The 16,175-nt window shown below is 31.2% G+C and overlaps 1 protein-coding gene across 1 annotated transcript in view; it reads right to left on the bottom strand.

The window, feature by feature from the left end:
- Positions 1-16,175, bottom strand: part of EPHA6 (EPH receptor A6) — an 809,212-nt gene that overhangs the window by 328,331 nt on the left and 464,706 nt on the right.

Raw genomic sequence — 16,175 nt, 5'->3', positions numbered from 1 at the left:
TGCACCAAAAATGGACTGTGAAACTGCTTTTGTTCTCTCTTTAAAGAAATAATACAATGCAACAGCAGATTCATTGGCATTGTTTCTGGTTCAAGCCAAGAGGAATAAATCAATTCTTCCTTGATGGAGGCTATCTTTGCATAGGACAAGTAGCCAGGTACGCCCACTGCTGCCTTGAAACATTCATAGCTTCCTGAGGATATGGGTGATATTGTTCTCATCATTGACCAAATAGCAGCGTAAATCTCTGTCGTAAAATAACACCTGGCCGGGCCCTGTATTTTCCTCTCGTTTCCTCTAGTTAGTAATTGTCTTTTACAAATCATTGACCGCATGCAGAGAAGCTTGTGTTGTCTCATATTGCCTGCTAGCTCGTAATTTCTACTTCGTGTTCTCACAGTAGCTTCGAAGGCATTCAGTACATATGTTACACTTTTTGTTGCTGATTTTTGTGACTACTCTGTTAACAAGCCAAATTGTATTGCTCTATATTTATTGCAGAAGTTAATGGGATTACAAAGATTTTTAAAACTATAAGTGATCTAATTATTATTCATAATGAATAATGCAAATCATTGCCACATTTTATACTTCATTTAAAATGCAACATGATGTGCAAAATAAACTTGTTTTTTTCTTTTTCCTAAATTCTGTTTCTAGAGAAAACAGCGTATGGACAAAACTCAATTGTTTTAGTCTACACATTTGCAAGGTGAGTTTATACAACCAAGTATTATTTATTTTCTTAGTATTAATTACAATTAATTGTAGATTATACATAAAAATGCATAAAATGTAATGTTAATTTCAAAAAAAAACCCAAAATATTAGGCTTCAGCAACACGCAATTTCTGAATATTAGAATTCAAAGTCAGTGTAAGGGAAATAATAGAAAAATAAGGAAATAGAAAGATCTGATGCTGCAATGCTGACATTAGCTGGCACACACTATCACGGCTATATCAATGGTCTACAGTTGATACTCTTCTATCTGGTTAATGTCTATGCCATAAAATTTTTAAGTATTTTGAGTGTCAGCCTTAAGGTTTGTACTATTGTCCTTAATAATTTTAGAATTATGTCATTTACTATAATTCTTATCATGGTCTTCTGTTTTGACTTAAGAAATCAATTTCAACTGATGGGCAGTTTTTTTTATTATGTATATATTAATTTGTATATATTTATCTTTGCTGCCTTTAGTTGCATAATTTTGTCTGCTTCCTAGGGAAGACAAATCTTCGCTCAAAGAGAACTGGTCTATTAGGTTAAAAATTGGTCCACATCATAAGTCCACTAAGAAATGACCTCTGCTTATTGAATATTTTGTTTCTCAGATACCCACAATGATGTTTCTGTGCCAGAAGCTGTGCTTCAGAAAAACTTGAGAATAATTTGCTCAGATTACTTTTTTTTTAAACTTCAGTCACTATCTCCCCTCATTTTGGTTTATTCTACTTCCTTCTACACTTTATGTATGTCATTGTCTATTTGAGTTTTGAAGGGATCCAGAATATAACACTAACTATTTTTTTTCTTTCAAACTCTACTTGTCTAAAAGCAGAGCCTCCCTCAAAATTCAACTGTCATAAATCCCTTCCCCAGGAATTTTGCAACCAGGGAGAACTCACTCCTAGCATTAGGAAGGAGAAGTTAACACCAGCATAAGAAATCACCTAAACAGACATTGTCGAAAAACTACACCTTCCATCTATTCTTCTAAGGCCCCATTTATCTTTTCTAAAAGTCATTTGATTTCCCATAAGTAACTTTGTCCCTCTCCTTCTCTCCTGTTAAGATGTGTTATGTCTTAAATTCTAATCATCTCTTAAGTCATTTTTTTTTCTGTGAACTCCTATTTATGTACATGAATAAAAATTTGTCTTTCTCTTGGTAATTTGTACTTTGTAAATTTAATTTACAGACCCCCAAACAATGAACAAAAGAGAGTAAAGGAAATTTTTTTTCCTTGACAGTTTCAACGCCATGGGCATGGCTTCAATGTTAGTAGTATATAGATGCTCCTCAACTTATCATGGGGTTATACTCCAATAAACTCATCTTAAGTTGAAAATATCATAAGTTGAAAATGCACTTAATATACTCGACTTATTAAACATCATAGCTTAGCTCAGCCTACCTTAAACGTGCTCAGAACACTTACATTAGTCTACACTTGAACAAAATTGTCTAACACAAAGACTATTTTATAATGAAGTGTTATCTGTCTCATGTAATTTACTGTGCATGTTGCTTCTGCACTATTGTAAACTCAAAAATTATTAAATTGAACCATTGTAAGTCAGGGACCATCTGTAATTGTAGATGGTATTGTTGGTTCAGATGTTTTTTTCATGAGAGTATGACTGAAATGCTTATATATATAATATATATGTTCCATTTTATGGTAATGTATAGGAAAGTTTAGATAAAAGGATATTTGCAAGGAACTAGAGGGAACTCATTTAGAGTACACAGTTTAGGGAGCAAAGCTCTATAGCGGATCTTTAAAATAAACCTGGGTCTAAATTTCTCACCTCTTTTTTTCCTTTTTTTGGGGGGGATTTTCTTACCTAAGTGCATACTATGTCTTATTACAAACTCTTTTACAATACTGTTTTGTGATAGGAGTACATTTAAATAGTTACAGATAGAATTATTAGTATATAGGTAATCTTGATATACAATTAATGTTGAAACATTTACACTACCTGCAATTGGACAAAATCATCTTGTTGTTGCTGCCCATCATTATGAGAGATATTGTACCACACCTTGCTAACCCAGGAGAAGATCAAAATTCAAAATTTGAAGTACAGTTGCACCTGAATGCATATTGCTTTCACATCATCATAAAGTTGAAAAATCATAAGTCGAACCATAATAACTAAGGTCGATCTGTAGTGAAGATAGTCATATAATATGCATGTTTCCTTAACTTAATTGAGCAAGGAACCACTTTTTTGAAAAGCATGTCATAGAACTAATCATTTTCAGAAATATTTTGAGGACTGTTGATCTAGAAAATGAGGCCAGAAAATTCAAACATTTATTCAAACTAATATACATTTTTGGAATTCTCCAGATTACATTAACTGTATACCATTGAACATATATAAATCTCATGTTACCCACTGGTACCTGATTAATTGAGAACAACACTAGGCTAGACATAATGCCAGTATGCTAGAATTTAATTTTTAGGACCTGTGTTTTCAATAAACAATCTCAATATAACCTTGCATTTTAATTGTTTTAAATCTATAATTTCTTGTTAATCAAATATGGGTAATGCTTTTTTCTCAGTGTTTCTGGATGTGTCCACTATACATCAGAAAGTTTTGGCAGAAGACATATATAATTTCTATAACAAGGACACAATCACTTTTTGTCTGGGGGCATGTGATGTCAATGTCTCTAGTAAAATCAAATTTCACATGATTTTACAGAGAGATTTTTATAAAAAAAAAACATTACTCTACACTTTATACCCTACATCTACATATTGAGGTCCTAATTAATCTTTCAATACTGGGCCAGACTATTAAGTACATTACTGATTAAATGTAGCCATGGTGCCCTATGACCACATAAGTTAGTGTGGCATTTTTCTTTGTTCCTGATGATACCTTATTTGCTAACAGGATGTAGTGGAATAGATTGTTGTTTTAGCACACTTTCAGATACAAATAGATGATTTCTTGTTTACCTTAATTGCCACTATTTTCTGAAAATACCTCAGTAGAAATAATACTATCTTTCTTCTCAAGGAATACCAAAACTAAAGCTAGAAGCATAAATACTAAAATTAAAGATAGATTGAATCTAAAGTATATTTGGTGAAAAATTACCCATTTCATGTTTCCCTGTTTGTTTTGTTTTCACAATATTAGAAACTGTAGTATATTTGACTGAATTTTATCTTCATAAAGGGTTTTTTTAATATATAACTGAGTCATTGATCTATCTTTGTAGAAGCCATCAAGTGGTTGACTGTATGACTAGCACAGATCATTAAAGTTAAAAGTGCTTTAGTTATTTGAAAGAGCACATCAATTGAGCACTACTGTGTTTGCCCAAGTCAGGGGGGATCCTAATTGCTTTGACAAATTTCCTGCTGGGAAATTGATTTTCAAAGATTTCTTAATGACTTTTTTTAAACCCATTTACTTCATTTTAAAACTTCAAAGCCTTCCTTTCTATTAATTATCATATATACTAGAAAACATAAAGAACAAAATACTATGTTTTATTCATCTAAGCAGGACATCTAAACACTAAGTTACAGTAAAGATGGGAACTTATTGAAGCAAAGGTCATCCTCTGTCAAACAAGACCATAATAGGTTTTTCTTTTAGTAGAGAAATCATGAATATTTTATTTAAACATTTCCATGAGCTTGCTGTAAAAGCTATGTTTCTTGGCATTTACTGAAGATGTTGAAATCAGTTACTGTAATTTAAATCTTTTGCTAATATGCTCATCAGAATATCATTTAAAAAATGCTCATCATCTATATAACAGTTTGTGTAAAACATACATTTCTAAGTAGTTAACATTATGGACATTTATAGTATATAAAATAAGATTCTGCTTTCTTTCATTTGTAAATCCACATTTTAGTTCTGATATAAATCTGAGCATCTACTGGAAAAATAATAAAACAATGAGTGACTTAATTCTTTATCTGAATATGAACCAAATGTCTTTATAAATGCTTCCAATGTTTAGGCTAAGTGTTAAGCAGTCTTTTGAGCCACAAATAGTGAAGGGATCTTAATTTGGTCAACTAAAAAATAACCATAGCTCATAATCTACTAAAGATTATTTAATTAGGCATGATTATTTGATGTTCCAGAATACATCTAATATTTTTGTCTTAACAAAATGTTGTATTTGCATATAATATATGCATTATCAAAACCTCTAAGCCTGCTAATATTCTCACTTGCTAATAATAGAAAGTGTTTTTGAGTATTCATATGATTATTCTCATGAGGAAGACACAGGAATATAGGGAAAATAGAATGTTGTCTCTTCACTTTCATTGAACATTTATTTTCCATAAGTGTGATATGGCCTAATTTAATTAATAGGGGCGTATAATGTCAGATTTTAAAAAGTCAAATCTGGAGTTAGATTTCCTTACTTTGAATTCTGACTCAGCAGCTTAACTCTTGGTAATTCACTTACTTTCTTTATACCTTAATTTTTCATCTATAAACTGGGAATACTAATAACATCTACCTCAGAGGGTTGTTGTGGGGCTTTAGGGAGATAATCTGTACAAAGTGACTAGCTCAGTACTTAGGATATAATCGGCATCAATAATTAATAAGCTATTATTTTCATTATTATGCTTATCTTTTATATAATAGCTATATTTTGAGAAAAAAATTCTTATGTGTTTTATTTACCTCAATGCTTTCAGGTATATTTCTATTCGAAAATTTATTTTGTCTTATTTATTTTGATTGGGTAAGTATAAGCTATCTAAGATATCGTATTGCATGTTTTTATAAGTGTCTTCTGGACATTTTAAAGCAAAATTGGAACATGTGATGGGCCGGTTCTGCAAGCTAGATGATCTTCCAATCAGAAGCTAGCTTATTTTATTTATTTATTTATATTTTTGGTCAATTTACCATTGTAAAGTGATTCTACACCTTTGTGTTACTAAAATGAGTACTTTTGGGGAAAAAAATCTGAATTGTGTTTATCTCAACATTATTCAATTTTTTCCTCTAATTGAACTATACCTTATATATAATTAACTATATATATATTTAAATTGCACAATTTGATAAATTTCGAGTTATGTATACACCCGTGAAGTGATCACTACAATTGAGATACTGGATATTTTTATTACCAGCAAAAGTCTCCTTGCACCTCTGTAATCCCTCTTCTGTCACTGCCCCTAGGCAACTACTCATCTGCTTTATTGCATCATAGGTTAGTTTGTGTTTTATATAATTTTATATAAATGAATCATATAGTATGTAATCTTTCTTCATGTGGATTCTTTCAGCATAATAAACTGGATTCATCCATGTTGGTGCATAGATTAGTTTATTCCTTTTAGCTGCTGAGCAATATTCCATTATTAATCTTTTCAAGCACTAATTTTATATCTGTAATAAGGGTTCAATTTTTAAAACAATTTTTTATTTACATGCTACTTAACGTTTTCAGGGAATTAAGCAGAGAAATATTACCTATAATATGCACAGATAATCTAGTTTATGAAATTAATAAAAGAAAAAGAAAACGTATATTTAATAAATTTTACTCAATAGTTTTTGCCACCTCAGTCCCTTCCTCCTTCTCATCCTAATTCAAGAGTTGATAGGAATTGAATGAGGTAAAGTTGCCATTTGGCTACATAGTTTAACATAATAATTATTATGGAATTCACTGAGTTCTTCTCCTTCATATTTTCTCAGTGATTTTCTTAAATCAGAAACAGAAGTGAGAGGAGGTAGTTTAATGATTAACACACTGTTTTTTGAATATACCCTTTATTATGCAATGAGAAAAATAAATGCCTATGTAATGGGATGACCAGTCTATGTAGAAAGCATTGTAACTGTTTTCCAAACTTTGTGAACTCCCAGGTTTTGTTAGCTGGGGATAAAAGATGCCTTTTACTTTGTGGAGAAACAAGAAAAACAGAGATTAAAAAGGGTGATATGGTAAAAACCATTCTTTGCTTTGTTCACTGTTTTGTACCCAGTGTCTGCAGGCTTAACACCTAGTAGGTGTTCAATAAATATTTGTCCTGTAAAAGCATTAAGTTTTGTAAGAATTATTGACAAAACCATGCAAAGTTTAAAAAGCCAGAAAATAAGAAGTTGTAAATATCAGTAGAGAACAGGGTAAATATTTAAATCTGGTAGAGAAAAGTGTGAGGAAAAAAGTAGTGCATGTGGGCATATTGTCAAGATGAGAGAAGAATAGCATCAAGGATAACATTTAGAAGACTATTAAAGTAATCCAGGCTTGAGGCAAGGGGAGCCTAGGAAAGAGTTTTTTTTAAAAGAATTTGGTTAACTTGGTAACTGATTCCTAATTGATAGATAAGAGTGAGGATTTTAAAGGTGAAAGAAGCAAAAGAGTAGGAGAGAAAAGGTTTTGAATCTGGATGACTGGGAGAATTATGACAGCACTTGTGAATTTGGGAAGCAGGAAATAAGAATTAATTTGATATTAGGAATGGGAGTTTTACAAAGTTTGGAATTTTGTCTTAACTTTTCTTTTAATCCTTTAAAATATAAAATGAGCCTAGAGCATAGAAAGTATTGAAACAGGAGTTCAAATAACTATTATTTTTCCAAGTAAAGAAAAACAAAATTGGAAAACATATTTTGGTCTCTGAAAAAGTTTTGAAAAGTTTTATCTCCAGTGAAAAACAAAGGCCATAGATCTAATAGTAAAACAATACCTTAATATTTTTTTGTTTTTAAGAATTATATATCTAACAAATTTTCATATGTTATTTTCAATAATTTTACACAGCGAAGACAACTGATTTATTAAAAAAAGGCAAAATAATTTTTTTTTATAGAGAAGAAAACTTTGTGTTACACAGGATATAAAATGAGATAGTTGTATGTCTTCTAAAATTGGCTATAATATATGAAGTCTTAGTTGTAATGACAGTTATAATAAAAGATAAGTTCAGAATCAAATGGCATTTTCTTTTAAAAATGATCATCTCTATCTTTCAAATCACATTATAATATCTCAAAAGCAGAATTTCTTATTACTGGCACTACTTCCTAAAAGGCTGACTAGTTACTGACTTTGTATTTGATGAACTCAAATAACAAGACATTCTTGGATCAATTTTCTGACTTCAAAAGTAAATGACTTGTGCAATAATATTCTAATTTTACCTTATCTTTTAAAATGACTTATTTTCCTTATTAACAAAGATATAGAATGATCCAGTAGCTGGGAACTTAAAATTTTTTAACTACTCAACTCATTGGAAAAGAGTAATGTCACCAGCTTATACTTATAGCCTGTTGTTGTGATTGATATTTTATGACCAAGCTGCCATCACACGGCTGAATTTCAGAAATGTGAGATCATAGATATGGTGCATTTTTTAAATTGCCAAAAGAATGAATAACTATATGTCATCCAAAGTGTTTTTTCTTAACTTTGTTATAGACATTTAATATAAAAACATACATTTCAAAGACAGAATAGGAATAAACTTTTTGCTCCAAAATTACATTTTATAAATAGGAATTACTAACAAAAAATGATGATACAAATCTTGTTTATAATGTAAAACAAAAATGTTCTTAAGAAGAGAATTTCAAGTGCAAATCTTCTGTTTATCATAAAATTTAATACAAGCAAATAGAAAAGTGCAATAACATAATGGATATCCATATACTACTACTTGGTTTTAACAAATGAGAACATTGAAAGGATTTGGTTTCCATCTGTTTTTATGTAATAATAATAAAAAAATTCAGATAAATGAGTCTCTTCTGTAACCTCCTTAATCAAATTCTCTTGTTTTTTTAACCCCAAAGACACCATTAACCTGAAGTTGGAAGGTATATTTTTCATCAATATTTTCATATTCTTACTATAAGCATATATATAAATTAAAAATGCATACTTATAATGTTATTTGTAACACATGATATAAGAATGACATGTAACAATACTATATATTATATTATATATTATGTAATATAGTATGAAATATAATATAGAATAATATAGTATCATTTGGAGTGATTTATACTTTACTTGAATTATTTATGTACATATACTTTTAAGTCACTGTTTTATTTTCTAAAGTTCTAAATATGTTTATTGTGCATCTGGTTCATTCACTTTAACTGCTGTATAATATTTCATCGCATGACTCTACCAAAAGTTAATTACTTATTCTTTTATTGATAAAAATGTGGGTCCTTTTCAAATTATTACCATTGAAACCAATGCTCCATTGAATATCTCTGCCTACATCTCCTTGGGTACATATGATAATTTATTTAAAATGCCAATCTTTACTAAAGATTTACTAAATGTCAATCTTTACTAAAGATTTGCTAGATTATAGGAAGTATATACACATCTTCACACTATCTTGCTCTCCAGAATGATTGTACCAATTGATATACTCCCCAGCAATGTATGAGAATTTCCTTTTCCGTACATCTTTCTTTATATGCTTATTTTTAAGAAATGAATTTAAAAATTGACATAAAGTTTAAATTTGCTGTACCTTTAACATAAAACATATTAGCTAAAATGCTATGTGAAAGCTATGATAAATAAAATGGCTTTAGGACCCAGGGATCCCTGAAATAATTGTGGATCTTCTTGCATGGATTAACCATATTTAATTACAGTAAAATTCAGTTATTGACAGAACCAGGGTTTTCATCTGTCATCCTTCTCATGACTTCAGAAACAGAAGGAATTAGAATTCTTTAGAATCTAGAAGAGGAAGTAAATCTTATCCCAGTTCCTGTTCTCATTAGCTACATGATCTTGCACTACTTATTTAAATTCTAAACTTCAGATTCTCCCATGAAAAACTGTGATTGTAAATGCAACAATATTGCTTCAAAGATGTAAATCAGATAACATTTTTAATACACAAAGCACAATGCTTAGCACAGAGTAAGTGCTAGAAAATGTTCATTTGTCATCCTGAATGGAGTTAGGCAAACTATGATGTTAAAGCTAATAAAATAAAATTAAAACCCTTTAATATATAATAGCCTCTACGTATTTCCTCCTCTACTTTAGATTCCATAGCATTTAAACTAATAACATGATATTAGTTAGTATTGAATAAATATTCTCTAACAAGAACCCTAAAGTTCACTTTTGCCTTACATGGTATGCAAATTACAAAGTATAGCTAACTTGCTGGATACATCTACCATATAGCAACACTATAAGAGTGGCAAGGAACAACTTAGCAGAGAAATATGTTGGGACTATACCTTTTCCTTGTTATACTACGAATTGTTTGAGGTCAGGAAATTTCTCTCATTCATATTTATTTTCCTAAAATTGGCATACAGTCAGCATTCTTATATGATAAGTGAATGAATTAGAACAATTAGCAATATTTCTTCTTGTGTTAATTTTCAGGAAAATTGAGATGGAAAGTATTCCTTGGCAGAATCCAATTACCTTCTTCATAAATGAAAGCACTAAAGTCTCTTTTTGTGCACCAGATAGTTATCACAAGTAGCAGATGATAAATTTGAAACCTCAGTTAGGTTTGTTTCCTACCATACAAGCTGCAAACATCATATCGCTGAAAACAGAAAGTGCTGGAAGAAGCAGTGGGGAGGATAAAAGGATCATGCTAATGCTTTGTTGTCAATTCCAAATCGACAGTTATTTGTGTCCTATTGTTAGGCACTATGGGGGCTAAAATGTTTTATATACAGTTCTTGCTTTCATAAATCCACCATCATTACAGAGAGAATAAAATATTGAAAAATCTGATTTTTTTTCACCTGGTAGCTTGTCATTATATATTAGCAGTTTAAAAATAAAAGTAACATACTCTAAATTTGGTAAATAACTGGAGCTGTAACTCTAGGTATTGTTTAAAACCTATAAAATATAGAAAAGATACATTGATTATTAGTATATAAATGTCATAAAGAGAGAGAAATTAAATTACAGCCATAAAATATATCTCTATATCAATCAATAGGACTCATGGATTACATAAAACATAGAAGTCCAAGGAGCAAGAAATGGAAGCGAAGATGAGAATCATATTAGACTTATGGCAAGAAGCTGATGCTGGCCACCTGGGCCTAGTCTGTCATAATCTGACTGTCTTCAGTCTTCCCCATATTAGTAACTGGAACTAACCATTTACCCAGTTGCTAAAGCCAGAAACTGGAGAGTCAATCATGACTCCTAAATTTCCTTGATCCCGCATATCCCAACCATAGTCAGCAAGTCCTGTTAGCTCTACTTTCAAAATATAGCTTGACACCATTCACTTCTCTCCATCTCCATTGCCCAAGCCACCTTTATCTCCTCACTGAACTAAGGAGTCTTCTGATTTCTTTCCTTTCATGCTTGACCCCACTCAGTCCCTTCCCCTGCAACCAGACTCAATTTTTAAAGAGGTAATTCAATTAATTTCACCTCCTGTTTGAATTTTTCAATGTCTTCCAAAAAAGAACTTAAAATATAATCTAAACTTCTCACCTGCATGTTCTGGCACCCCCAAATTCCACCATTTTATTGTGACTTTGCTCTTTCATTCACTATAGTCTAGCTACAAATGTCCTCTGTCAAGATATGGAAAGCTATTTTCTTGGCTCATAGCCAAATGCTTTTTCTTGTTTCTGGAATGCTGTTCACATGGCTGGGTTTATTTTCATTCTTCAGATATCAGTTTAAATGTCAATTCTTAAAGAAACTTTCTTTGACTTCTGTATCAGATAGGCAACCCGTCTTTTATAGCTACAAGGTTATTTTACTTTTAGTAGTAATCACAATGAGTAAAACTTTTATTCATTTATTTACTTGTTTATTATGTTTCCCACCTGAATATAGCGATTGTTATATCAAGCACCTGGGACTGTGCCTGGCATATAAGAAACTAATACATGGATGTTCAAAGAATGAATAAATGAATGCTTACTGGTATGCCTCTCTAGAGAATTTTTTTTCATTTTTTAAAAATTTATTTGTTTAAATTAGTTCCAAGTATACAGTACATTGGTTAGACATCTATATAGTTCATAAAACGATCTCCCCAATTGCTCCCTCCCTCTCCTGGCCCTCCACCTAGCCATCATATTGATGCTAACTGCATTCTTTCCGCCATGCTCCCCCTCCCCGTGACCAACTGTCAACTACTAATTTGTACTTCTTTAACCCTTCACCCCATTCTCTGAGCCCCCCAAACCCTCTCCCCTCAGTTTGTCACCAACTTGTCCACTGTATTTGTGAGTCTGTTTTTGATTAATTTGTTCTTTTTTGTTCCTTAGATTCTGTATATAAGTGAAATCATATGACTTATTTCACTTAGCATGATAACCTCTAGGTCTATCCATGTCACTGCAAATGGTAGGATTTCATTTTTTTTTTTAATGGCTGAGTAATATTCCATTGTATATATGAATGATAATTTCTTTATCCAATTGTCTGTTGATAGGCATTTAAGTTGCTTCCATATCTTGGCTATTGTACATTGTGCTGCCATAAATATTGGAGTACACAGATCTTTGTTGTTTTGGTTTTCTTTAGATAAATACCCAGAAGTGCATTTGCTGGGTCAAAAGGTATATCCATTTTTAATTTTTTGAGAAAACTCCATACTGTTTTCCATAGCAGCTGTACCAATTTGGAATCCCACCAACAATGTATGAGGGTTCCCTTTTCTCTGCATCTTCGCCAGCACTTGCTGTTTTATGATTTATTGATGATAGCCATTTTGACAAGTATGAGGTGATATCTCGTTGTGGTTTTAATTTGCATTTCTCTGATGATTAGCGACCTTGAGCATCATTTCATATGTCTGTTAGCCATCTATATTTTCTCTTTGGAGAAATATCTGTTCAGGTTTTCTGCCCCCTTTTTAATTGGATTTGTTTTTTTAGTTTTATAAGTTCTATATTTTGGTTATTAATCCCTTATCAGATGTATCATTAGCGAATATCTTCTCCCAAACAATCGATTGTCTTTTTGTTTTGTTGATGGTTTCGTTTGCTGTACAAAAACTTTTTAGTTTGATGTAGTTCCATTTGTTTATTTTTTTCTTTTGTTCCCTTGCCCAAAGAGATATATCTGAAAAGAAATTCTTGTTAGTAATATCAGAGAGTTTTCCCTCTATGTTTTCTTCTAGAGGTTTTATGGTTTCTGGTCTAACATTTAAGTCTTTAATCCATTTTGAGTCTATTCTTGTATATGGTGTAAGAAGGTGGTCCAGCTCCTTTTCTTTGCATGTATCTGTCCCATTTTCCCAACATCATTTATTGAAACACTGTCTTTACTCCACTGTATATACTTATCTCCTTTGTCATATATTAAGTGAACATGGATTTATTTCTGGGATCTCTATTCTGTTCCATTGATTAATGTGTCTGTTTTTATGCTAGTACCATGCTGTTTTGATTACTGTAGACTTGAAGTACAGTTTGATGTCAGGTAGTGTGATACCTCTAGCTTTGTTGTTCTTTTTCAAGATTGCTGTGGCTATTCGGGTTTTTTTATGGCTCCATATAAATTTTAGTATTATTTGTTCTAGCTCTCTGAAAAATGTCATCGGTATTTTCATAGGGATTGCATTGCATCTATAGATTGCTTTGGGTAGTATGGCCATTTTAACAATGTTGATTCTTCCTATCCATGAACAGGGTATATGCTTCCATTTATTTGTATCTTCTTCAATTTCTTTTTTCAATGACATAATTTTCTGAAAGCAGATCTTCTACTTTCTTGGTATTTTGTAATTTTCGACACAATTATAAATGGGATTATTTTCTTAATTTCTCTTTCTGAAAGTTCATTGCTGTATAAAAATGCCATTGACTTCTGAATATTTATTTTATAACCTGATACTTTACTGAATTCATTGATTAATTCTAACAGTTTTTTAGTGGAATCTTTAGGGGTCTCTCTATATAGTATCTCTATATGTCACCTGCAAATAGCGAGAGTTTTACTTCTTCCTTTCCAATTTGGATGCCTTTTATTTCCCTTTCTTGTCTACCTCTCTAGAGATTTTAAAGAGGTTAACTGACAGATGAAGTTGGAATGTGGAAAAAGTGTTTTTTTTTAATGCATCTATTTTATATTTCATTTCACTAATTCATTCATTCTGAAAACATATCACCACTGAAACAGAGTAAATTCTTCAATGAATAAAGATGTAGCAAATATATATCCAATAAAAATATTTTATTAGCCTTGACTAGTATACATGATTTACAAGGTAAGAAAGAAAAAACACTAGTTATGCAATATGGTTCATGAAAATAAAAATGCTACTTATCTTTGCACAGACATTTATATTTTTAAATTCAATAAATTTATACATGATGAAGTACTCTTAACTTCTCTTGATATATATTTATAAAGGAGTAAACATGTTTCAAAATTATCCAAACACAATATTGTAGTAGAAGCAGAAATGATATAGTCCCACACTTTAAAATGTCAATGTGTACTAGTCTGTTTTCTTTTTTTGAAAAACAAAATACAATGAAGACCATAGAAATTAAAATATATCTTCAAGCTGAGATTAGCTGACATTTGTCTTTGAAAAAAGAAAGGTAGTTTCTAGCATTTGATTCTTTACAATATTATTAGGAAAAGGCTTAAAATATTCCAGATGGATTCAGTGTTTACTAACATATGGTAATGTTGTCAAACAAAGAACATGTAAATTTTGAGCTCTGAAGTCAGTGCAGTGAATTTATAAAAGTATATATGAATTATTTAAGAAGTGTGAAAGTAATGCTATGTAATATAAGAAAGTAAGTTCGAAAAAAATCACAGACTGGATATGCATGGGCATGCTATACTGCCTTTTGGTTTTGGTCTGGTGTATTTTAAATGTACTAAATATTTTACAAGATTATATGTATAGTAGAGACAGACTTTTCACTGAAATATTTTTATTCTTCTTTAATATAGATGTTTTAGTTAACAGTTGTATTCATTTGCCAGTATTATCTGAAACTCTCCAAAATACTTCCTAACAGCAAGTATACCACACCAATTAGGTTACCAACAGGAACCAGATGGTACACTCAAATTTAAACAATTTAGAAAGAGTTTATAAAAGAGAATACTTACAAAGGTGTGAGCAGGTTGTAGGGGAACCATAGGGATAATGCAGAGCTAGAAACATAAAAACACCCCTCCCAAAACCAAATAAAAACAACTGTTATTATCTTTGTGCCTAATGGAATATAATCAGTGGTTAACTAGAAAAAACTAAAGTCAGGAAGATGCTGCCTGAAAGGGACCTGCCAGCTAGGAACACAGCCAGCCAGAAATAACGCTGTAGGAAGGAAGTCAAGGAAACAAATATCAGGATTTCACTCTCTTCACTCTCTCCCATATAGTTTCTCAGTGGGCCAAGTCTGAGCACGTGACCTGGTTTTTAGCTGATTTGGGAAGTTAGCTTACTCTATTTACTTCAAAGATAAGTTCAAAAAGGAAAATAGGACATGTGTTAATTATTCACACTTTAATAATAATATGTCTATACTTTAGTGTATTTAGCACAATAGATTACAAAAAATTTTCATTTTTGTTATCTCATCTGTGGCTTAAAAGCACTCCCAACCTAAGAGCATGAGTTCTGGAGTCAGATCCTCCTGGGTTCATCAGTTGTGTGACTTTGGACAAATTATTATTTGTACCATAACAATTTAAGATACATAAATTATTTTGTGTTAAAATTATTTAACAAGGATACAAGGGAGCTTGTATCCACTACTAGAAATAGAGGAATAAAAATATAATCTCTTGAAATATCTTCATAATTTTTTCTATCATAATATTTTAAATGTTTTGTTAATGCTGGCTAGTGTGGTACTTAGAAGAAATAAATTATTTTAACTAATTTTAACACAAAATAATTTATGTATCATCATTTATTCATCTGTAAAAGGGGAATGGAGGTAATACATCCCCTTAGGGTGTTTTGAGGATTGAATGAATCAATACATTTAAAACACTGAAAATAGTACATAGCATGTGGGTAAGTGCTTAGTAAATGCCAGCTCTTCTGGTTTTCATTTCACAGGAACAGAAATGAAGTTCAATGAACTCAAGGGATTTAAGGCCATAGTTTTCAAAGAATGCTGAGAGGTAGCTCATGACCCAAGTTTTCTGACTTGAAATACAATGCTTCTAATATTCTGAATAATTACATAATCATGGTCAATTGTTTGGTTTGTTTCTCCAAACATATACTTTTTGTAGGCTTTGCTCACTATCATAACTGGTTATTGCTTATCACCATGCTTTGTTTTCATAGGGTCCTGAGACAAAGGAAAATAAAAGGAGTTTTCCATGGTGGTGTGCTATTAATTCCAGTCTGAAATTAGTTACTCTATTAACAATAAACCTCCTTGGAAATAGCACTTCCATACATATACATTTGACTCCGGTGCCTTCTTCATTAGTTATCAAAATGA

This window comes from Pteropus alecto, unplaced genomic scaffold (genome assembly GCF_000325575.1).
Source record: "Pteropus alecto unplaced genomic scaffold, ASM32557v1 scaffold379, whole genome shotgun sequence".
Classification (NCBI taxonomy): Eukaryota; Metazoa; Chordata; class Mammalia; order Chiroptera; family Pteropodidae; genus Pteropus; species Pteropus alecto.
Note: the sequence above shows the minus strand (reverse complement) of the source record. Positions and strands in the feature narration are given on the sequence as shown.